Source organism: Canis lupus, chromosome 11, assembly GCF_048164855.1.
Source record: "Canis lupus baileyi chromosome 11, mCanLup2.hap1, whole genome shotgun sequence".
Taxonomy (NCBI): Eukaryota; Metazoa; Chordata; class Mammalia; order Carnivora; family Canidae; genus Canis; species Canis lupus.
In genome coordinates, this window is record NC_132848.1 from 49,943,899 (window position 1) to 49,969,455 (window position 25,557).

The following is a 25,557-nucleotide window of genomic DNA, read 5'->3' on the forward strand; positions in this document are numbered from 1 at the left end:
TGGACAGTTGGGAAATTTTGCTGATGAGGAAACAGAAAAAAGACAAAGGTCCACAGAGGCCTTGACATGGAGGGACGCCTGGGTGGCTCGGTGGTTGAGCATCTGCCTTGGGTTCAGGGTGTGATCCTGGGGTCCTGGGATCGAGTCCCACATTGGGCTCCCCCCAGGGAGCCTGCTTCTCCCTCTGCCTGTGTCTCTGCTGCTCTCTCTCTCTCTTTCTCTCTGTGTGTGTGTGTGTGTCTCATGAATAAATAAATAAAATCTTTAGAAGAAGAAGAAGCAGTAGCAGCCTTCACATGGAGAGAGGATTCTGTTAGCCAGGCATTTTGTAGTTCCTCCTCAGCATTCAGTCTCCTGGCACCCCATTTTTCTACTCTCCATGGAGGGAAACAACCATTGCCAAAGTCTCCAGAGATCACCCTGTGAAGGGGACCCATCCATGATGACTGAGCGCTGAGACAGTGATTTTTCTTATTCCAGCCTTCCCCAACTTGCTTTCTCCAGACTATTTGATTGCTCCTTTCCCCCTTCTTGTTTTCCTAAGTCAATACCTTCCCTCTGCCCCTCAGGCTGGCCAATGATTTCAATGTCCTGTGTCCTCAGGACTCACTTCAGAAGATCCTCCAATGTCTGAGGAGTTGGCCTCAGAGTCCTCCCACACTGTTGGGCTCTACTCCTCCTTCCAGCCTTGCTAGTCTCTTCCTTCAACTTAGCTTGGGCCAACTCACTGACAGAAACAGCTACCTCCACGTCAGGGCCTCCCCACTGTTCATGCTTCTCTTCCTCGATCCATTTTACATTTTTACATTTGAGGAGGGTTTATTGAGCATTTACCGTATGCCAGGAACTGCGCTAAACACTTTTGTGTGTTATTTCATTTAGTCTGCCTACCGATGAGGTGGGCTTTATTATCTTAGGTTCAGAAAAGTTCAGAGCTTGGCTGGGGTGGTAGAGCCAATATTTATACTACTCAGCCTATCTCTCCAGAGAGCACTGAAAGCTGGGTGAAGTGAGTAGCAATTATGTTATGAATAGAACAACTGGGCATTAGGACATACAAGCTCTAATTTTAGCTCTGCCATAAAACAGGTGAATGGTAATGGGCAAATCATTTAACTTCTCTGAGCTTCACTTTTGTCATCTTAAAAATGTGGATTGGAGAGGTAAGGATAATACACTCTCTTATGAAGAGCTGTAGAACACAGTGATTAAGTGGGTGGACTCCAGAGCCAGGTTACAGGTTCAAATGATAGTTCTGCTATTTGGGAATCATATGGCCAAATCGTTTTGTGTCTTAGTCTCCTTATCTGTGAAATGGGTATGACAGTAATAGTACCTACCTCATAGAGTTATGATGAGGACTAATTGGTACGTATCAAGTACTTAGTGTGCTGCTGGCATATAGTACCATTAGTCATCATTAATATCATTTTTATCAAAATTATATTATTTTAGGATACATTAGAACTTTTAGAACTATTTGTTGATATAGCTTGGATTTTTTGGGGTGCTTGGGTGGCTCAATCAGTTGAGTGTCCATCTCTAGGTTTTGGCTCAGGTCATGATCTCTGTATCCAGAGACAGAGCCCCCATTGGGCTCTGTGCTTAGCCCTTCTTTTCCCTCTGCCACTTGTCCCTGCTGGTGCTCGCTCTCTCTAAAATAAATAAATAAATCTTTTAAAAATACATAGCCAGGATTTTTGTGTTTAGAAATTAGGAAGGAAGGGGGCACCTGGGTAGCTCAGTGGTTGAACATCTGCCTTTGGCTCAGGTCGTGATCCCGGGGTCCTGGGATCGAGTCCTGCATCAGGCTCCCCTCAGGGAGCCTGCTTCTCCCTCTGCCTATGTCTCTGCTTCTCTCTCTCTCTCTGTCTCTCATGAATAAATAAATAAAATCTCTAAAAAAAAAAAACAGAAATTAGGAGGGAAGTGCTCTTTAATAAGGAGAAAAAATAGTCTCTTTTATATAGTAATTCATTTCACTTTGAAAAGCACATGCACCTGTAGTCTTAACTAGTACCTAATAACTCTGGGAAATCCGTCATGAAACTGTACATTTGAACAGTTCCTCATAGTGATCAACACATCTGAACTCATGTCAGCTCATTTTGGCCCCAACTCATTCTGTGAGGCAGACAATGCCAATCAGAGATGAGGATTTCACTCAGCTAAGGTGACTTGCTCAAGGTCACACATTAATGGGTAGTAGAACCAGCAGTGAAACTGAAAGATCCTAATCCCAAGTTAGAACCCTTTCCAGAAAGACCTCTGTATTCTGCAAAATACTTTGTGCTTATACATGTGTTGGGCCCCCATGACCCGAACCTGAATTTGGAGTGGCAAAAAGAAATCTCTGTTCTGTAACCAAGGGCATAAGCAGCCTCTGTCTAGAATGGAATCCCGGTCTCCACGTGCTGGTGAGTAGCTAGGATCACCGCTATCTCATAGAGAGTGAAAGAAGTGAGGGCCCTGGAATCAGAGAGACCCCAGTTCTCTTCCCTACTGTGGCACTTGACTAGCTTTGTGTCTGTCCTTGGGAAGATTACTTACAATTCTCTAAAAACTTCTCAATAATGGGGATGAACATAACCACCTTGTAGGGAAGCTGTCCAAATTTGTGATGACATCTGGAGGCATCGAGTAGGCGTTCGATAAATGACAATTAAAAAAAAAAAAAAAAAAAAGCTTTCTTTCCCCAAAAGGCCAAAAGGCCAGCATGGCTGACAGACCCAGCTTCTGGTTTCACTTCTGTTTCTCCAGGATGCTGGCTCAGAGAAAGGCAGCAGGCAAAGCAGATAGGTGACTTTAAGTCATGAAACATATATTCTCACCTTGGACACCTGCTGATTTTAATGACGAAACAGCCATCATTTAGCAAATACCAGGGCTAGTTATTAATTTAAAAACACATTCAGCCTGTGCTTACAGAAACTGCCATTTCCCCCCTTGGGAATGAGTTCTGAGTTATGTTTTTAAAATTAGCTGGCGCTTGAATTTCATTTTCCATCCAAGCTTCCCTGTTATCTATAAGGTCACAGAAACACGTAGGCCACGGACAGTCCAATCCCAGATATTAGGCTCTTGGAATTAAAAAGCGGAAATAAGTAAATAAAGAGAGAATGCCCAGGGATTTCTTTTTTTCAGAGCAGCAAGCCGGTCCCCGGTGAGCTGCAGGAGCCAGATTTCCTTCTTAAGAGGCTCTTCCTTTCCATTTTGAGGTGAAGGCTGAGGAAAAGGAGGAGGAAGAGGAGGGAAAGGGCCTATGACCTATATCTTCAAGGTCTGTCTCTTCTGCGCTCAGCGACGGGAAAGAATCAGAATGCATTCTGGAGGAAGAAGAAAAACCCCAAGTGCTGATTGTCCCTTTAAGCCATTCCAATCACAGGCTCGCGGTTAAAATAATGCTCACCTACTGCGCTTCCAACTGGGCCATCTACCTTTTTCGCTGGCGGGGTCAGGCCCAGTCAAGCCTGATGAGGCTGCGACAGGCCCGGAGAGCCCGGCTGCAGGCCGCGCTACACCTGTTTATCACCGAGTCACTTCATTTCCCTTCCCCTCCTCCCTGCTTGAAAAGGAGCATTAATTAAACCGGTAAACAAGCCGGCTCCCGTTCTAAATCAGAGCTGCAGGCAACGGAGAGATAACTTGGGCTCCGGAGAAGAGGGATTTTCAGCTAATTTATGGAATTCACCGTCACTCTCTCTCTCTCTCCCAGCAGCCAGCTCCCCGCTTAACGGGGGAAATTGAAGCAGACAGCCTTTGTCTAAACACTTCTTTTGCCCAGAATATCTTAATTTTTTTCCCTATTTGAATGTTTAATAAGGTTTGGGGTGCTCCTTCTTTTTTTAATTTGTAACGGTGCAGACGTTTGGGTGTTCTCACTTGGCTGGTGGCTGCAGGGCGCCCGTCCTCCTGGGGCGCGGAGGGAAGGAGCCGCGGTTTTTCCAGGCTGGGCTCGGACAACTAGCGAAAGAAGGAGGAGCCTGGGGTTTGGGGGAAGTTTTGGGGGGAGTTGCGGGGGTCTGAAGTCAGGGCAGCCCAGCAACGCTTTGCCCACAGGCACGCCCTCTCCAGCTTTGGGTACCCCCACCCCCACCCCAAAACGCGGTCTGTGCCCGCATCGCCCCCGGGGCCCGCCGCCCGCTTTCTCTCCCTCCCACGTCGCGGGTCTCCCCTCCCCCCCCACCCGCCTCCGCGGGCCGGGCTCCCCAGCAGCGGCCCGACCACCCCGCGCGCGCGCAGCCCCAGGGCTGGGCCGCGGCCCCTTTCGGGGCGCTGCCGCGGGCACCCCGCGCCGCCCGGACGCAGGTCTCCAAGAAGCGAGCTGTGCCCGCGTCTTGCTCCCCACCGGGAGCCGGAATGCCCCGGTCTAGGCGGGAAGCACCCTGCGATGCTCGCCTTCCTGAGTCTAGACAGTCCAGGGGAAGAGCCTCCGGGAATCTGTGCCCCCCCCGCCCCCCCCACCACCCTGCAAACCTTCCTAAGGACCCCAGGAACGCCTTGCACGTAATTTCAAGCCCGCCTGCTTTTCCGGGTGGCATATCCAGGGATCGTGTTGACAAATTAATGGTAGAGAATTAGTTGTGCATTAAAGATTTAAATTATATTATGCGGCACATTGTCATAAAATGATATAAAACAATAGGAAAACACATGTAAATGAATTCCGGTTCCTGACACGTGCAGCAGCAGACTGACACCCGCGCGCTCGGCGGCGCGCTCCGAGCCCGGGCCCGGGGCCGGGCAGGGGCCGCGCGCCTCGGCGTGCCAAGGGTTAAGTGGCGCCGCTCGCCGCCTCCCCGGCCGCCCTCCCCTGCCTGCTGATTTTCAGGCCCACCGAGTCGCCCGAGAAAGTTTTCCATTCGACGAGGCCGGAGCATCTCGGGGGCCGAGCTCCTTAGAAAGCGGCAGGGCCCCCGAGGGCCGACTTGCTGGGCGGGGGCGGCCTGCCCGGTGCTGGACACGCTAATTACAAGGATTCCGTTTCCCGGGTCTGCAGGAATGCATTACCTGCAGCAAAGGAGGCTCGGCCTCTCGGGAAGGGCCCGAGAGGAAGCTGAATGCCCCAGTGAATTCCAGCCCCGGCCCTAGGTTTATACCCACAACCCCAGCCCATGCTGAGGGCCTAATCGCTTGGCCATTGTCAGGGCTGTTGTCCAATCAGCCCCTGAATGGCAAAACTTCACAATGCCGGGTATGAATTAGAGGGGAACAAATGTGGATGCAGACTTTTTTTGCAACAATACCTAACTGAGCCTTTCAGGCAGGACAAGGGATGCACAAAAGCTCGACGGAAATTGGAGTAACTTTTGGAGGCCCTCCTAGCTCCCGTCAATAAGCGCTAGCTCCATAATGGCGACAGGGGCCTCCTCCGTCCACCCCCCTCCTTTGCTGTGGGATGGATCAATTGTTCCCGGGGTGGGGGGGAAATTGTCATAAAAATTGGGCATTTTTGTTGTCCTTGTCTTGGAAGCAGTGGCTCTCTGTTGAACGCGGCCAAATGGATTTGTCTCTCTCTCTCTTTTTCTTAATGTGAATGGTACATGTGGTCATTATTTCGCCCACCGTAAAGTACTGACAAGATCCCCCCCCCTCCCTCCCTCTGCCCACCCCCAGAAGAACAGAATAGCTTCTTGAGCTATACAAATGTCAGGTCTCTGTTTTAAAATTTAGCTTTGTTTACCCAACAGAATGGAATTCATTACTGTGTAAAAGTGGTTCCATTTTCTGATCTTTTTATTCAAAATGTTGAGAGTATCAGAAAGCTCATTTGAAGGTCACAGGTTTATGTATCTATTCTCTTAAGTGTTTTAGAAATTCATATGGAGGACACAAAAGGTGGAAAATGTGAAAACATACTGTTCATTGTTTATCCTAACCTTGCCATGGTTATTAGATAAATGAGTGTAGGGGGAAAAAATGGCATTAAAAGCCACTGTGAACTGGGATTTTTTTTTTCCCCTGAAGACTGTTAATTTTAGCCCTTGATCTGTAAAGGTCAATTTCTAATTCTTTTTACTGTGCAGTTTATATAACTTCTGCATTTGAAGTCTATAAAAAGCTTTTGCAGACTTTTCATAATGTAAGTAGCAATTTATTTCATTACGGTTTGAATTTTTTATGTAATTCCTATGGACATTTTGATGAAATTGTCAGGCTTAAAAGCTGTAGCGCTTTTCATTTGGGGGTGTGTGGACTTTTTTTTTTTTTTTTTTTTTTGCTCGGATCCATTCTTGCTGGATAATTTAAAATTAGTAGATTAATCAGTTCAGTGATTTAAAAGACCACGCTTTGGTTGGAGCAAGGTCTGAGGCAAAATCATTTTATTTTATTTTTTTTTATTAGTAAATGATTTAAAAGGCCTTTTCAACTAGTTATCTGAAGCCGATATTTAACTGTTACTTATTCCACTAATTTCTATCTTTTGTTAAGAGAACTTTCCAGCCTAAATCTCCTCGCTCTGTCCCATGCTAATTGCAGCTTACATTATATAAATGGCTTTGTAAAGAAAACTATAACTCCGAGCCTTGAAAGTTGGGTGTTTCTATTTGCTCAAACTTGATGCACTTGTTTGGAGAGGGTCATTGCAGGGAAAGCTGTGTAGCCTGTAAGAATGTCCTGGATAACAAGCTTAAACAGAACCTTTTGTTGTGCTTAGTATTCTCAGGACTCCAAAATGAGGCCTCCTTTTTCTAACCGCGGGCTGAAGTGGTTCATTACTGCTGTTTCCTCCGCCAGGCCAGGGCTCAGCCATTCCCACTACTGAAGGTCTGTAACTTCCTTAAAAAGGAAGAAGGAAAACATGGCCCAGAAAGGTCTTGTTAGCACTTCCTATGTGAAATTAGCAGCTTTCTAAAAGGTACAACTCCAATTACCTCACATTGTGGAGGCGAGTACAAACTCAACAATACGCACAGCCTAGCAAGTGACATTCTGTCTTTCTAGAGTTACTTCCCTAATTAGGAATGAAGAAGCTCTATTCTGCTGAGTGCATCTATTTACAGTGGCCACAATGCTTTAACTTGAGCATCCTTCTCAAAGCCCAGTGTTAAAAAACACAAGTGCTCTTTTCGCCGAGCAGGCTATGGTGAGGCGACACATTCCTAACGGTTACGCCCTCGGAAAAAAAAAAAAAAAAAAAAAAAAAGTGTAGCCGCTTTGGCAGGATTGTTAACACTTCAGGATTCATTTTCCACAATAACGCCCCTGCCCAGAGAGCTCTGGGAATTACAGTGGACAATGGGGAGGCATTCTTAGGAGGGTCTAATGATGGAATAAAAAGAAAAATATTTATTGCTTTTGACAGTTCCACAAGGGGCGAAAATCCTTGTCGTGGGTAAAGTTTCCCTGGCTGTTGGAGGAAGGCAGCTCACGGGGACTCAAACAGTTCGACTTCCTTTGTTAGGAGGCTGAGTACCAGGGCCAAGCTGGGAAATTAAAGATTAAGTTCATTAAGGTAAGATAATTGTGTGGAGGCATTGTTGTTGATACAGGTGGAGCGATGGGGGCTGGGGTAGGAAGCCCATTGACGTGGAGGGCCGACCCATTAAACAGGCTTAACAGATGTGCAACACAAATATGTTTATTATTTGCCTGATGGCTGACCTGTGCTTTCGCTGTTTCATTAGTCAACAGGCCCCCACCCAAGGAGAGACCGGACGCCCCGCCGGGAAGCAGGTGGAAGAGAAGGCAACGCAGGCTCCGGAAAGGAAAGATCCAGTGCTGTGGGCCCTGCTCGCCTCCGCCTCCACCGCTCGCCGCCACGTCTAAGCTCCCTCCTGGCCTGGTCCCCACCTGAGGGGAAGAGCCAGCCCTTGCTGGACGATGCTCTCCCACCTGAGGCGTGTCTCGGGTCTCTGTTGGTGCAGAAGAGCACGTTGGATGCCCCACGTACGGGAGGCATTGGACTCTGTCCTCTCTGAAATCTGGTGATTGAGCTTCCAGTCAGGGAGTTTGTCAAACGCTCTCCTTCCCCAGTCGCTTGCCTCCTCAGGAACTGACTACTTTGGAAATCTGGGCGGCCTGTCTTTCAATTCCTTCTTCTGGGGGGGGGGGGGAATCAAACAAAACCAAACACACCCTCCCTCCCCAATACACACACTCACACACACACACATCCTACTCACACAGATACACTCTCTCTGCTTTGTTATTTCAAACTGTGTTTGTCTTTGTGAGGGAGAGCTCCTCCCTGCCCCTTCCCTAACTTGGAGACCCACAGATACTTTAAAAAGAAACAAGTGGAAAGCAGTGTCCTGGACTTTCTGGTGAGCATGGGGTCCATCCCTGGCGATTTGTTTGAGAGGAGGAAGGCGGACAGGGAGGTGCCCAGAGTGTGGCCAAATGGCTGAAAAAAAGTGTCTGGTGCAAGTGTTCAAGAAAACCATTCCCACACAAGCCTCCCTGCCTTATTTCCCCCCATGTCTTGGGCAGAAGAAGAAAGGTCTTCTTTACTTTTGGTGGGGTCAGTAGTTCCATTTCTGCTGAGGAGCTGAGAAATGCTGTCAGCCTTGGAGATGTCTTTGATAACAGAGATCCTGAAAGAGAAGCGCTTGTTTATTTGCATGATAGGGTCACTTATTATACAAAAACTCACCAGCTTTCTTTTCTTTCCCCTCCTGCCCTCCCTCCAGCCCCCCTCTGAGGAAAATAAACAGTGTCATAATGATTTTGGTAAATAGAATTCTTTCTAAAGCCACCTAATCGTGGGGAGACATTCTGAGAAGACCCTAGGATTTAGTTGAGTGTTGATGTGTGAAAAAAAAAAAAAAAAGAAGAAGAAGAAGACTAAATTTTAGAGATATTTTAATACACACTCGCACGCACACCCACAGCACACGGCTCGGTGAAAAGCTTTCTCCGGAGTTGAGAATAAGCGTGTTTTGAAACCTTCAGATTCCATCATGTTGTCATACTTGTTGTTATTTACTTTTATTTACTTTTTTTTCTTTTATTTACTTTTAAAGGGAAGGTTGCGGTGGAATGTTCACTTCCCTTAGGCTGCCAGGCGTCTGTACCGTGGAGTGAAACGGAGAGGCTTTTAGTTCTTTTCGTAGATTGTATCAGAGAAGTTTTTGAATAAAACATTCTCAGTGTAATGTGTTTATTGGCTCGGACAGAACGAGAAATAATTCTGAAGCGAGCAGGCAACGTGTACCAAAGTTCTCGGTGTTTTTCTCCTCTTGTGATTGTGTCAGGGTTTCTTTTTATTTATTTCTATAAAGTGTCCTTTGTCCTTGAGAATGTTGAATAGACTTCTTTCAAAAGTTATCAGAGACCGGTCTGATAAATCAGACGAGAAATTAGGAACATCTGAGTTATTTTCTAAGATGGGTTAATGAAGAGATGAGGATTTGCATTTTCTTTTAAAGACCTAATGAGCAAGCCAAACAGAGGAGGGAGGAAGGCTCGCAGGCTGTCACATTGTGATTTATCAGAAAGCAGAAGGGAAAATTTGATACAGACAAGATTCCAAGCTGTGGCTTACTCGAAATGTGTTAACTTTTTGAAAACAAGTGTGCAATCGCTGGCCTTTTACAAAAAAAGGTATAGCTTGAAAATCTAGTGCAGTGTCTTCAGCACTTAAACATTTAGCTCCATAAACGGCCCTTTGATGGAAAAGAAAACTGTTTGGTGTCTAATCAGAAAATGCTGCTTCCTAAACTACTGGAAACTTACATTTATATTTTCAGCCCTGCTGAATCGAGATTACTAAACCCCTTTAAATACTAAGAGGCTTTTTCTTTACCGCTTAAAAATAGCAGCTTGTCATCACATTGTCCTATAAGAAGGGAAGCCTCATATTTGAAATGATTTGTAAGGTTGAGATTCTTAGAATGATCACCTTGAATTTGGAACTGTGATTAAAGTTGGTGAGAGCATGGGAGTGCAGGCGTGGGGCTACATTTCTCCATGTTCTTGGAAAATTTCTCGAATGGGGAAGAGACCCAGGGCTTCTTCACTTTGGAAGCAGGAGCTCCATCCTGCCCTTTGCAGCGTGAAGGGGGCCACCAGGACCGCAAACAGGAACAGCCAGGGAGGGTCTGAAAAGGTCCTACATCCTCCCCAACAAGTCCTGAGCGCTGAAACTATTTCAGGCTATTTGCATCACAATTTCTGGAAATCGTGTTGGAACTCTTACATTTTATCTACTTAATAATGATTTTTTTTTTTTACACTTCCTACTTGCAAAAATGTTTATGGGCTCTTTAGTACTTTATATTTGTTATGAAAATATGAGAATATACTGTGTTGAATTTTAATGAAACCTATTAGGTCGCTATTCCTTGGTCTCCATCATTATTATTATTAAGGTGGAATTCATATAATATAAAATTAACCATTTTGGAGTGTACGATTCATTGGCATTTTGTACATTCACAATATTGTATCGGAGTTTGTTTTCTTTGTTTTTTAAATCTTTTATTTATTTATTAATGAGAGACAGAGAGGCAGAGACACAGGCAGAGGGAGAAGCAGACTCTTCACAGGAAGCCCCATGTGGGACTTAATCCTGGAACCTGGGGATCACACCCTGAGCCAAAGACAGATGCTCAACCACTGAGCCACCCAGGCGTCCCTGTAGTTTGTTTTCAGTTATAATTTCTCCCAACTGTAGAAACACCAACAAGTCTTTGTTGAATAGTTATTAAATATTGATATTCACTCAACAAACGTTTCTGGAGCAAATTTTTCCAAAAGTGGTGCTAAGCTAAGCTCTGTTGTGGGTTATAAAGATGAAAAGGAACTGTCATGCCCTCGAGACATTTTTTTTTTTTTACATCATTAAACATGTGCTACTTTAGTCAGGGAATACTTACTGATTTTATTAAGAAACTATTCAACCCACAGAGTTTCAGCATCCTAAAACATCAAGTTGCTGGACATTTCTCAGTATCATAAGACTACAAGAGGTTGAGATTATTTACTGTACTCTTACTCAGAGTGATGTCATTTTCTCTGACATGTTCTCAAGTTTTCAAAACTTGGAACGTTTTGTTCAGCATGTTCACTTATATGGGCGTTTACGCTGAATAGTTCTATTATTTCCATGTGAAATTCTCTATGTGGCTTTTCAGCAAATTTTAGCTAAGGAAGCTATAAAAATTTGGGGAGAAGTCTCCACAGAGATATCAATTACTCAGCCTTGCTAGAAAGGCTCTGCGTGTTTCTCAGGGCGCCTTGAAGGCAAATGGTGACTGTAAGCCCACTATAGGTAATAATAAAAGTCACGAATCCAAGAATGTGTGTAGCCTAAAGCAGGTTTTAAGGATTAAAATTGCCTAATTAAAAAAAAAAGAAAGCGTGATCCCTTAACATATTTATCTTTTCCTTGAAAAAATATTTCTCTCTCAAATAAAATCTGTATTTTGATATTGAAGATGATGACGGTGGTGATGGTGATGGTTTGGAAGTGTGAGTTGGCACAGAGGACATGTGACAAAGAAAATGTTTCATTGAGGTGAGGTTACACAGCTTTGGAGTGTTTTCTTTTGCAGAGAATGTAGGAAAAATATGACAAATCAATAACTATTTATGGAGTCACCTTTCAGCAAAAGCTGGACACAGTTTCATTCGTGAGGAAGAAAGATAGTAGGTAAGAGAGTCCAGTGTTTAAAGCTTGATGCGTGTGGGTTCCAACGTTACTTCTGCCACTTTCTAGCTGTGTGTCTTTTGTCAAGTTACTTGTCTGCTCTGAACCTGGATTCTTTCTTTCTTTTTTTTTAAAGATTTATTTGTTTGTTTATTCATGAGAGACACAGAGAAAAAGAGAAGCAGAGACACAGGCAGAGGGAGAAGCAGGCTCCATGCAGGGAGTCTCATGTGGGACTCGATCCTGGATCTCCAGGATCACGCCCTGGGCTGAAGGCCGCGCTAAACCGCTGAGCCACCCAGGCTGCCCTGAACCTCGATTCTTTCAATAATCATAATAATAATCCGTCCCCTGTAACGGATCAGCAGTAGTGTGATGCTAAATCACATCCTCTGTGCTCAATAAATCATTAATTGCTGAGACAAATACACACATCAGTCCTGCTTGCCATGCCTTTCATCCAAAGAACAGAATCTGACATTCTACTAGGGAAAACAAAGTACCTTTCGGCGTGGGTTTTGCAAATCATAAAGCGTCAAATTAATTTATGATGGTGTGTGTGACGTGTGGGGAGATAATTTTTAAAGCTCTCAATGGAGGAGGGAGGGAGGCTTCAGGATTACTATTTTGAATGGGAATGTCTAGAATCTGTAGCTTTGACTGTTGAATACCATCTCTCGCTGCCACTGAAAGCTTACAAATATCACCTGAAAAATTATTTCAATTTGCCATCGGACTGGAACCATCAATTTACACCTGAAATGTGTCAAAATGTTGGGTATCTCTATAATGATAAAAATGATTGGAATTGCCATGTTTAATTAAAATGTTAATCCACTGTCATCTTACATGATCTCTATTTATAGAGAAATTTCTATTTGCTGTTAGGATATTTTATTATTAAATGAAAACCCTGCTGTTTAGCCAATGGCTGGTGCTAACTTAAGGAAGAGGTGACAGTCGGCCAGGGGTGAGGAGTGGTGACCCCTTCGTCAGGAGAGTGTCTCTTATAGTTGAGGAAGGAGTGATTACTGGGGAGCTGGAAAGACCACCCTGTCTCTAAATCTTCTCAGCCCTGCTCCCTGATGTTTAAAATCTTTTAACAATGCATCTGGCTAAAATGCAAATACTTTTGGGAAAAGGAACACAAAAGCTTGAATTTACAAAAAGATGCAAAATGCTTGGTATCTAGCCCTTTTCTGAGGGTGAAAGGCTTGAAGGGTACAACACGGGAGGAAGGAAATTATCTTCACTGAATTTATAATTTTGCTAAAATTGACCACGAATCAGAGGAAAACTTCCAAGGGCGGGAAGAGGGCCTGAAATTTTGATCTTAGGAAATGATACTATCTCTGCTTTCTTGTCCAGAGGATGACTGGGTGCAGGACCAGTCTCCATTGAGGCAGATCGCAGGGTCTGTATTCAAGATCCTTGGAAAGGACTCCGAATAATTACAAATGTCTCCGCTTAGTGGGGTTGACATCTTAGATTGGATTCAGCCCTTCCTGCCTAGGTTACCTGCCCAACCAACCTTCCTGTGTGACTCTAGAGGGCTAGAGGGATGTCTCCTTCATAAAGCTTCCTTCCTCTCAACTCTAGCCACCTTGGCCTTCACTAACCCCTCCCCACTGGTGCTGACTTAGCTTCTGCCCCCCCCCCCCCGCCCCCCGCCTCCCAGCTGTTGGTGATGTGCTCCTCAGACTCGGAAGCTCCTCATCCTCTGGATACAACTTCTGGAGTGGTTTGCTTTCTCCTTCATAACCCAGCACTTCCTGTCGTGGTGGGTCCAGGACAGACACGTCCCAGCCACTTCCCACACAAGCCTTCGCCCTGGCCGTGCTGTGTGTGTCCTCAGTGCTTTCTTCCTGGGCCTGCAGGACAGCTCCATAGCAGGTGGCACTGAAGGGCCTCAGCCTTAGGACAGTACTACTCCTCCGGGAGCCCCTGGCCCCGGGGAGCTCACAGAGAGCCCTGTCTTTCCTGTGTTTCTGTCTGTCCTGCTTAAAGGTTCTTCTTCCATCTCCTTCAGTCCAATTCTGCTCAAGGAAGCCCTCTGTGATGCCCACTCTAACTTTTCTAGCCTTCTCTGGAGTATAACGTTTTTTTTTCAAAGATTTATTTATTTATTTTTTAGAGAGAGAGAGAGCAAGCATGGATGCGGGGCAGGGTGGAGGGGAGAAATCTCAGACTCCTGGCTGAGCGGCAAGCCTGACTCTGGGCTCCATCCCACTGCCCCTGAGATTATGACCCAAGCCGCCTGGGTGCATTTTTTTTAAAAAAGATTTCTTTATTTATTAGAGAAGGAGAGAGAGTGAGCACAAGTGGAGAGGAGGGGCAACAGGAGAGAGACAATCCCAAGCTTACTTCCAGCTGAGTACAGAGCCAGTGGGGGGCTCGATCCCAGGACTCTGAGATCATGACGAGAGCCAAGATCAAGAATTGGCTGCCCAACTGACTGAGTCACCCAGGCACCCAAATACACTTTTTTTTATTGTAAAAATATATAACATAAAATTAACCATTTAAACCATTTTTAAGTGTACAGTTGGGTGGCATTAAATACATTCACAATACTGTGCAACCATTACCACCATCCATCCTTAGAACTTTTTCATCATCCCAAACAGAAACCCTATACCTGTTCAACAAGAACTCTCTTTTTCCCTTGTCCTTTGGAGCCTCCAATTCACTTTGGGTCTTTATAAATTTGACTACCCTCGATACCTCAATAAGTGGAATCATAACATATTTGTCCTTTTGCATCTGGCTTATTTCACTGAGCATAATGTTTTCAGGGTTCATGCTGTAGCCTGTGTCAGGATTTCATTTCTTTTTGAGGCTGAATAATAATCCATTGTATGCATATGTGACATTTTGTTTGTCCATTTGTCTATGGTGGACATTTGGGTTGTTTCCACCTTTGGGCTACTGTAGACGATGCCACAATGAACACTGGTGTACAAGTGTCAGAGTCCCTGCTTTTAATTCTTGAGGTAGATAGCTACATGCAGAATTGCTGAATCATATGGTAATTTTATGTTTACCTTTTAGGAACCTGCCAAACAAAAATCATTTTTATGACATCTTTATGTGACACTTCATAGTTGACCAAATACTGGCTGTTCTACTAGCTCCTCTGAGCAAGACTATGAGACAGACACTACTCTGAACACCACTTTTATTCAGGTGAAGGAAACGAGGTTTGGAGAGGTTCATGACTTGATCAGGGTAACTCAACACATTGACGGGGACTTCGGCCTCTGAACAAAATTATATGACTTGATGGTGCCCATAGGCTTTGGGATGCTATGGGACACACCCCAATGTTCCCTCACTGCTTTATCCTCACAACTAAAATGAGCCTTAAGACATGTGTCTTGACTCCCAAACTGTCAACCTCAAGGATGCTATGTTATGGTTATTTTTGTCCTTTAATATGTGCCAGGTCTGGTACCGATGGGCTCTCAATAAATGTCAGTTGGATAAATGAATGAATGAGTTCTTAATGGAAAGGGAGGTGAAAAGAGGGAGGTGCCACAACAGAGAAATGGTCAAGAGGGCCTCATGGTACCTTTGTATTTTGCCCCAGACATGCAAGCAGAGCTGGTGTCTGCATTGGTGGTGACCTCTGCTCCCTCACTCATCTGAAATGTCATTTCTTGCTCTGATTTTCCTGGCCCTGGACATTCCTGCTCAAGATGCTTTGATGGCAATTCTTCCCTAGCTCTCCAGTGAGACTGTAGGCTCCCTGAGATCAAGCATTGAACACAGTGCCAGGCACAGAGTAGGTGCTTGGGATGTAGTTATAGACTGAATGAATTTTGCAATGAAAAGGCCTTAGGAAGTTGCACCTCTTTACTTATTTATGCATAGGTGGAAGGGTTGTCAGAATGCCAGATGCCCAGTTAAATTTGAATTTCAGATAAACAACAGTTTTCTTTAATACAATACATGCTTATGCTAAAAAATTATTCATTGTCTATCTGAAATTGACATTTACCTGGGTGCCCTGTGTTTTCATTTGCCTAATTGACAACATTGGTCACTAGTTACTTCTTATTACTTATTGTCACATCACTGAAATCTTCAGAAATGTTAAGGAGAGAGTAGGAGAGTAGACTATCTTTTAGTCTCAAAAATGCAAATGGGTGCATTTTTTTTCCTGAATGGAAATAATCCTACACCCGCAGCAATTTCATTCTCATTTGAAATTGTAGTTTCTGCATCCTCTCAGATAGCTGTGCTCTGATGTCAAAATATTTTAAGTGTCTATTCTGGCTTTGGCTAATCCTGGCACCCAAGCCATTCACTCTAGAGATGTATGTGCCTGTGGTCATTTGAGACATTCCCGGAAGGCTGACATATAGGCAGGCATCTTGCTTACTGGCAGGCTAACTATCCTGATTTTTTTTTTTTTTGGAAGATTTTTACATTTATTTTGAGAAAGAGAGAGAGAGAAGGGGCAAGGGCAGAGGGAGAAGGAGAGAGAGAATCTGAAGCAGATGCCTCGCTTAGTGTGGACCCTGAAACAGGGCTCGATCTCACGACAAAATCAAGAGTCAGCCACTTAACCAACTGAGCCACCCAGGTGCCCCTTTGTGTGGAATTTATGACACTCATATTTCTGAAGGCTCTTCTGGGTTTGACTGTTCTATAATCCAGAACCATCAACTCTAGCCAACTTGACCTGACTCAGTTTCCCATAAGCCTATTTTTAGTTGTGGCACTGGCACAAAACACTCTCTAATCTCCCGGAGGGTCCATCCAAGTTCATCTGAGTGAGAGCTCTGGGATCAGTTCTCCTCACCAGATGTCTCTCACACTTCCTGGAATGAAGGAGAGGCAGTGGAGCGCGGTGGGGAGCACAGCCACTGCCTCGTTGACCCGGATGGTATCCACTGAGGCTGGGGACCTGGGGGCTGAGACCAAACAGGGGTGAAGGTGGGGCTATAAGAAAAGGCCAAGAGAAGAAATGAGAATCTTTCATTTGCTGTTCACTTGTGTGGTTATCCTCCTAAGTACTGAGTTATAACACCCCTTGCTGCTTTTCTAACTCACCTAATATAATCTTGCCAGGATGCAGTTACTTATGTGTCTGCTGACTTGGGGAATTTATTTTTAGACATTAGCTTTTCAGGGGCACTTGGGTGGCTCAGTGGTGGAGCATCTGCCTTCAGCTCAGGGTGTGATCCTGGGGTCCTGGGATCGAGTCCCACATTGGGCTCCCCACAGGGAGCCTGCTTCTCCCTCTGCCTGTGTCTCTGCTTCTCTCTGTGTGTCTCTCGTGAATTTAAAAAAAAAAAATAGCTTTTCAGACTAAGAAGCAGCTAGGCTGATGAAAAACATGGAGTTGGAGGAAGAATGGGGTCATGGACAGGGGTTGGTGGTGGCGGACCCGGGGAAGTTTTGAATAGTAGTCATTGCAGAGCAGCTCAAGGGCACTATCAAAAGTTTGGGGTTTCCCCCATTTGATGGTAGGGCTGGAGGAAGGCAGAGAGGTCACACAATCCAGAGATGTCCAAGTTACTTCACATCCAAACTAGGCATCTTAAACTTGAGAAGATCTTGGGTTAAGAGATTGAAAGTCTGCATCCTCCCAGGGCCTCAGTTTCCCTCATGCTCAGAGTGTAGAGGCTAACCTCTGTTACCAGCTGGCCAGCAGGGCAGACTACAAAAGCTGAGAGGCTAGCATTTTGTATTAGGAAGACAGGTGTCATTCAGAGTCAAGGTGGAATAGATCCAGAGTGAACAGGGCTGAAAACACGCTTGCAGAGACATTTTGGGGTGGGGAGGCGGGAATGTACAGTGGCGCCATGCAGGTTGAGTTACTCTTTGAAATTTCTGCTCCCCTTTGGAATCAGAAATGGAATTTGCCTCATAACCTAAACTCCCAGCTTTACACTCACTGTCAGTCATTTGCAGGGACCTCATGGGAACTGGTGGACATGGGCCAGGCAGTCCTAGGGAAGTCAGCCTACCCTGTGGGACTTGTCACAAAACCCCTCAAACTTCCCAAACACTAGGTTTTAGGCTAACACAGAACACTCAGTGGGGATCTCATCACCTGATGCCCCATCCCATCCCATCTCTGAAGGAAGGAGTCATATGGGGGCACAGTAGACCTGGTTGTGTTTTAGGATTTTGCTTTCAGGAGATACTGGAGAGGAGGCCTGTGGAGATTTCATTGTTTGATTATTGCCACTTATGGGATTATATATAAGATTTGACATGTGAGTTGCCCTCTGGCCACCTAGTCTACAAGGAAGGGGCTGGGGGTGAGGTGTGGATCTAGAGGGTAGATGGCAGGTCAGGGTTTGTGGAAACTGTTAAGTCCTGAAACCCTTGCCCTATCAGAAGGGCCTCCTGGTGGGCACAGAAAAACCATCTAGAGACTTCTGAACCCTCAGGAAGCCCCAGAGAATGGACCAGATCCCAAGCATCCAGGAACGTGAATCTAAAAGACATCACACTGTTCCCTTCCTGGATCTAGGCATCCTCTCCCAGCAGGATCCTCTCTGACATGATCAACAACATGTGATTATTTTGCAGAGGTCTAAAAAATCCAGTGATAGGGTTTTATCATTCTCCATTCTCTTCCCTTTGTGGAAAGTTATATTCATTCAAAAATCAATAATATATTGATGTGATGGATGGGTTTGCTGAGAATGGGGCTTTGCTAGTGACATATGAGGCAGAAAGAGCTGGACTGGCATTGGGGGGTGGCTTAAACAAACCAGTCTGTGGTTGGGGGAGCCAACAGGGTGAGATGGGGAGCCGACCCTCCACAAGCTACTAGGGGCAGAAGCAGAGCTGGGGCAAGGACAGATCCTTCCTCTCTACATTTCCACTCCTCATCACCCTCAGCCCAGGCCTCTCTCCTGGGTCCCCTTCTTCCTTGTCATTGGTGTGTTGACGATGTGGGATGGCCAGAGGGGAGCCAGTGTGCTGGCCTCTTGTAGAATCCGATAATTGGCTGTAATCCGTGTATGAAATATTTGGAGATCTGCCTCCCCATTAACTTGAAGAATAATCACATCTCCACACACAGGCCTTTGGGCCATGTTCTCCCCTCACATCCCTGGAGCTCCTATCCTAGCCTCAGCTCTACCAAAGATTCCCATCAATTGTCCACCCCGTTTGTTACATTTTTAACTTATCTCAAATTTTTAAAAAAATCCATATTCAGAGGGAAGGCCCTCCACTGATGTCTTTGAGTTTAAAATTCTTAGAAGCTGACAGAAAGGGGGTCTGTTAGGCAGAGCACGCGGGGACTTGCTGCGACCAGAGAGGGTCTCGACAAGAATCCTGGGCAGAGGGGCAAAACGTTGGGAGGGAGGAGGATTCGTGTTATAGGTGTGAAACTACAGCAATGCCTCTGGTTGTCATGGAAACAGCACTCGAAAGCTGTTTGGAGGTGGGAAGGCCAGGGCGGGAGGCCTGGTACTCTTTCCAGGAGGGAGCCACAGTGAACCAAGGACAGGTGTGCACGGGAAGAGCCTGGTCCGGGGCTCCCGGGGGCCCCCTGAGCGCTGCTGCCTGCTTTCCTGGTGGGAGCCACGCAAGGGGAGGTTGGAGGACGAGGGAGAATAAGAGGAGCTAGAGACTTTGACGCTCAGTGCTGGCGATGTCTGCACAAAGAGAGCCTTCCAGGCCCTGACGTGCTGCTCCCCAGCGTGGAGGAAGCTGCGTGAAGCAGGACGAGCCCCAGAGAGATCTGGGCGTGCTACTGCGTGCCATTCATTCGGGCAGAGTTGGCCGACTCGGTGGTTGCCCAGCTGGTATATTTTGGGGAGTCCCTAAAGGGCCCCTCTGTCCCCAGTACCCCTCCAGCACTGTCACCAGGCCTGCCATCCCACCACTGGAGTTCCTGCCCTGGGCTTAAGCATACCCTCCTGTGAGGTCCCCCTAGGAGAGGGCCACATTCAGTCCGGCCACCTCGGCGCGCACTGCTTTACCAACCGCTTCGGCAGAACCTGAGCAGCACGGGGCCTCGGGGAGCCTGGGTACAGAGAGGATGCCCCCCCCGGGGGGGGAGGTAGGAAACGGAGGTGAGATGTCCCAAAGGCCAACTTGTCGACCCTCCCAGTTTGTCCAGGCACCTGTCAGGGCTTGAAGGGCAGCCTGGAATTCTCCTGGCTCCAGCCCTGCTGGCAGGCTTGACAGCTCGGAGGTTGGGGGGCAGGGGCTTCGGAAGGAGACAGCTGCTACACAGGACATGCAGCATTCGGGGGTAAAGCAAAGTGCTGCACTAGGACCTTTCTTCAAATGCTGCCGCTTGTCCTTCCCGGCAGTGCCGTGCATGGAGGGTTGTCAGACCATACACAGACACCAGTAAACTTGGATTTTAGAAGAACAGTAAATGAGTTTTTTAGTATAAGTATGTCCCATATATTGCATGTGGTATAATTAGGATTATTCATTATTGCTCTGAAATTCGAATTTAACTGGGTGTCCTCTACTGTTATTGGCTGAATTTGGCAATCCCACCTGTGAGCAGCTGGCATTCTCAGGCCCTGCCTTCCCTTCCTTCAAGATGGGGCTTCCAGAAGGATCAGCAATGGTTGCTATCTCTTTCTCTCTTTCCCTCCCTCTTTCACTCCTCTCCTGTTGCCCCTCCTCTCTCTTCCCTCTCCCTCTTTCTACCTACCTTATCACTGCCTCGACCATCTCTATCTTGTCTTTAAGAACAGAAGTTTCAGAGTCAGAAACACTTGGATGAGATCCTGTTCAACAATTTACTGATGGCCTGAGCCCGGGCAGGTAACTTTACCTCTGTGAGCGTCAAGTCTGCCGTGTGAGATGGGATGTTATTAAGGCTGCATGAAGCCACTGCCAGGATTAAATGAGGTCATGTGTGGAAAGGACCAGGCACAGCACCTAACCTCATCACACTGGCAAACAGCTTCTGAGCTGTCAGGGTCCCCCTCGGACTCGGTGGTTGAGCTGCCCCGGTGCTATCTGTTCTCACCCCCATTCTGAGCCAGGTGAACACCCTGCCACTTCTTCTGGGGCTGGAAGGGTCTTCTAACAAACATCATTTGTGAGGATTGGAGACTTTCTGCAGGAGAAACAGGAGGGAAGTTAAACCGCATACTTCACAACCAACCAAGAAGAACTCTGAGATTTTGTTCTCTTCCAGTGTTTCCCTGTGAGGTTTCTTTGTTCCCTTTTCCCACCCAAGTTGATCCCTGGACCTGTGGCAGCCTCTCTTTCCCTCCCTCTCAGTGGTCATGCAAATCTGGCCCTTTGTCATATGTAGCCAATTAGCTACATATGCAATTGCTCTTGAGTATTCCTTTCTTTCTTTCTTTCTTTCTTTCTTTCTTTCTTTCTTTCTTTCTTTCTTTTTTTTTTAGATTTTGTTTATTCATTTGACAGAGAGAGAGAGAGCTCACAAGCAGGGAGAGCAGCAGAGGAAGAGGGACAAGCAGGGCTCGATCCCAGGACCCCAGGATCAAGACCTGAGGCAAAGGCAGACACTTAACTGACTGAGCCACCCAGGTGCCTTGTATTCCTTTCCTGGTTTATTCTCCTTTCCATGTGGTCTAGCACAATATTTCCTCCATGCAGAGACAGTGGTCTCCCCAGGAGGAATTCTGGGCAAGATGATTTTCTGCTCATCCTTACTGTTTGTGAGAAAGCCAGACAGTATATATGATAGTCATTTACATTACTCCTTACATCAGCTCCATGATGTAGGTGCTGTTAATATCCCACTCACAGATAAGGAAACTGAGGCTCCCAAGGTTGAAGTAATCACGCAACATCTGTAAAGAACCCCTATAAATTAACAAGGAAATGATATGCAATCCAATGGAAAAGGGGCAACATATACTAATGAGCAATTCAGGATGGAAGCAATCTGGACAATAAACATTTGGAAAAATTCCCCAGCTTTCAGAGAATTGCAAATTAAAGCAAGAATAAGATATTTGTCATCACACTCATCAGTTTGGCCAAACAGTTAAAAAGTCTGACAACATAAGGTGTCAGTGAGAATGTGGGGAAGTGGAGGTGGTGCCGGTAAGAATGTAAATGGATAAAATAACTCTGGGGCATTGAGGCAATATCTCATGAAGCTAAAAACACACCTTATGCCATAACAATTCCACATCTCAGTGTCTAGCTTGGAGAAATGCTTGTATTGTCCTTGGAGAAATGCTTGCAGGAAGGAACACTAGAGCACTGTTCATAACGGGACAAAAGTGGAAACTACTCAATGACTCTAGGCCAAATCTGGCCTGCCGCCTGCTTTTGCACAGCGTGCAAGCTAAGAATGATCTGAGCCTTTTTAATAGCTGAAAAAATAAAAATAAGAATATTTTGTGATGTGAAATTATGATCGAAAACTTATGCCCACACAAAAACTTGCTCACAGATGTTTCTAGCAGCTTTATTCAAAATTGCCAAAACATGAAAGCAACCAAGGTGTCCTGTAGGATATGATGGATAAATAAACTTTAGTACATCCAGATAATGGAATATTACTCAGCGCTAAAATAAATGCGCTACCAAGCCATGAAAAGACCTAGAGAAAGCTCATATGCATATAACTAAGGGAAAGAAGTGAATCTAAAAAAGCTGCATACCATAGGGTTCCAACTGTATGACATTCTGGAAAAAGCAAAACTATATAAAGATAGTAAAAAGCTCAGTGGTGCTGGGGGGAGGGGAGAGGGTAGGAAGTAGGGAGAACACAGAGGCAGGGCACATAGGACTTGGAGGGCAGTGAAACTACTCTGTGTGTTACCATATGGTGGATACATGTCATTATACATTTGTCCAAACCCATAAAATGTATAAATCTAGGAGTAAGGGGCAGTCCGGGTGGCTCAGTGGTTTAGCGCTGCCTTCAGCCCAGGACCTGATCCTGGAGACCCAGGATGGAGTCCCACGTCGGGCTCCCTGCATGGAGCCTGCTTCTCCCTCTGCCTGTGTCTCTGCCTCTCTCTCTCTCTCTCTCCATCTTTCATGAATAAATAAATAAAATCTTAAAAACAAAAACAAAAACCAGGAGTAAGCCCTAACACAAACTATGGATCCTGGGTAATTATGATGGATGTGTCAATGTAGGTTTACCAGTTGTCTCAAATGCCTGTCTGTTGGGGAATATTGACAATGGGGGAGGCTATGTATGTAAGGGGGATATATGGGACTATATATGGGAATATAAGGGAAGCCTCTGTACCTTCCTCTCAATTTTGCTGTGAACATTACACTGCTCTAAAAAAATTTAGTCTTATTTTATTTTTTAAATATTTTTTTATTTATTCATAGAGGCACACACACACACACACACACACAGAGAGAGAGAGAGAGAGAGAGGGGCAGAGACACAGGGAGAAGCAGGCTCCATGCAAAGAGCCCGACGTGGGACTCGATCCGCGGTCTCCAGGATCACGCCCTGGGCTGCAGGCGGTGCTAAACCACTGTGCCACTGGGGCTGCCCTAAGTCTTATTTTTAAAAAATTATACAAAATAAAATTTTATTGGAGCACAGCCAAATTCACACCGTCTATGGCGCTCTACAATGGTAGAACTCAAGAGCCCATACGGCCTGAAACCTGTGCTGTCTGAGCCTTTATGGAGAAAAGTTGCTGGCCACTGCTCCAGGAGGAGAAATATAAAAAAGGCCTCACTCTCAGAGTGAGCTGAAAACCATACAGCTGTCACAGGGGCCCCAGCAAGGGTCAATCCCAGAATACAATGTCAAACACAGCAAAAGGCATTTCCAAATGAATACCTAAAATCTCGTACCTATCGTGCAAACTTGTAAGCCGCAGATATTATTACAGCATATAGGATTCACAGTTACTTATAGGTAGTGAAAGTTTTTTTTTTTTTTTAATGCACTGGAATAATAAACAACTTCAGAACACTTGTTACCTTTGGAGAGGAAAGAAGGGGAATGATGAGAAGATACTTCCAATTGTTAACATTTCATTTCTTCTTTAGAAAAGGGATGAAATGAGCCACCTGGCTGGCTCAGTCGGTAGAGCATGCAATTCTTAATCTCAGGGTTGTGAGTTCAAGCCTCACGTTGGGCATAGAGCCTAGTTAAAAAAAAAAGAAAAGAAAAAGAAAAAATTTAAAAGGGATGATATGGAGTAAATAGGATACAACGTTTGTCTTTAATGCTAGTGATGATTATGTGGGTACCTGTTATATATAAATGTAAAGGTTATATATAAGTGCTTGCTTTATATTTCTTTGAGATATTTCAGAATTAAACTAAAACATTTTGGGAAAAAAAGAGAGATTAAATAATTTACTCAAGATCACCCAGCTGGGAAGAAGCAGATTTGAAGAGGGTGGATTTTAATTTGGTCCTTCTGATCCCAGAGATAAACTCTTAACCACACACTCTATGTCTTCCTTAATTTACTGACATAAATGACATAAATGCTCAAGAAATGGCTTTTCTCTTTCTGCCTCTCCTCAGAGTTTATAAATAAGAGTAGAGGTGAGTCCCTTGGCACCAATGGTGTCATGCAGTTTGACTTGGCTGCCCTATATCAGGCTTCGGGGTCCTGCATAGGAAAGGACTCTGATATCTCCCCAGAGGTTCACTGATACCTGGAGAGTCTATCAGGAAGCAGTTTGGGATGGAACGTGATGAGATGCTGAAATGTAGCCTTAACATCCCAACAGGTCTGGTATGAAGATGGTGGCCTGAGGTCACATGGGCATGGGCTCCATGTGAATCCTTTGAGACTTCATAGGGCCACCTAAGAAGGGTCCAGAAATTTTGTTTTCTGATTCCTCGTGGAATGAGAATATTATTTTTCTACTTCTGTCTCCCTCAAAATGGCACCCATTAGCCATTTCTATCACTCTTCCTCTCTCACAACAGTGGGGAACCAAATGGGAAAGGGGTCTCCAACAGGTTCAAAAGACCTCAAGCATTAGTGCAACAGTGAGGCATTCCCCCCACCACACCCAACCTCCTAGGCCAGGGCAGCTTGGGGAGTAAGGGAGCCAGTAATCACTCCAATGATTCCCTTTCCCCAACTTCTACGTTCCTCTCATCTCTGGAAATGCCTTCTCTTCTGTCTGCTTTGTCTGAACCATCCATCACTTAAGACCCATTTTATTATTTATTTGTTTTTTTTTATTTATTTAAAGATTTATTTATTTATTCATGAGAGACACAGAGAGAGAGAGGCAGAGACACAGGCAGAGGGAGAAGCAGGCTCCTTACAGGGAGCTGGACGTGGGACTCGATCCCTGGACTCGGGATCACACTCTAAGCTGAAGGCAGATGCTCAACTGCTGAGCCACCCAGGCATCCCAAGACCCATTTTAAAGCCCAAATCCCCAGCCTGCCGTGGCCTCTCACATCAGAACTCCCCCAGTATTTGTCATCCAGCATCCTCATGGGTTTCTGAGGTGTGGCTATGTTAGTTATTACCCTTTTACCTTGGTTAGTTTGATATGTGAGTGACTGGAGCTCAAGGTCTACACTTTATTTGTACTTTCCCATGATAGCTAGCACTGTGCCAGGTACACAGTAGGCATTTAATAAACGTGAAGGAAGGAAAGACATTTGAAGAAACTCCTGGAATTCTGTTCCTAAGGAGGAAGACAGCCCCAAATTAGATCCCATGAAATCTGGCCCTGTTCCTCCATCCTAGTTTGGCTTTCAGGGAGCCTTAGAGTCCCTGGCCATGGGAGAGGATCTGCCTGCCTGCTACTGGCCTTGTGGGGCAGGGGATAAAGAGGGAGACCCAGAGCCCAGACTAGATGTGGATGGAGTGGGTGCAGGGGTCACTGTGGGGGAGGGGAGCCCTGGCATTAGCCTCCCTCCTCATATTTTTGTTTATTTTTCTATTTGTGCCCAGGTACCTCAGACAATGCCTCATGCTGGCTAAGTAATGTGAAAACAGCTGAAGAAGAAATAAAGCAAAAGAGAAAAACATGGAAAAGAGGGTAAACAAAGAGAGAATTCACCTTTCATGCGCCTG

At 45.6% G+C, this 25,557-nt stretch overlaps 1 long non-coding RNA gene across 1 annotated transcript; it reads left to right on the plus strand.

Moving 5' to 3' along the window:
* Window positions 1-2,387: 2,387 nt before the first annotated feature.
* Window positions 2,388-9,329, plus strand: LOC140642288 (uncharacterized). Its single transcript, XR_012038776.1, has 5 exons — window positions 2,388-2,417; window positions 3,225-3,280; window positions 6,659-6,768; window positions 7,307-7,456; window positions 7,629-9,329. It is a non-coding gene; the product is annotated as an uncharacterized lncRNA (long non-coding RNA).
* The last annotated feature ends 16,228 nt before the right edge of the window (window positions 9,330-25,557 follow it).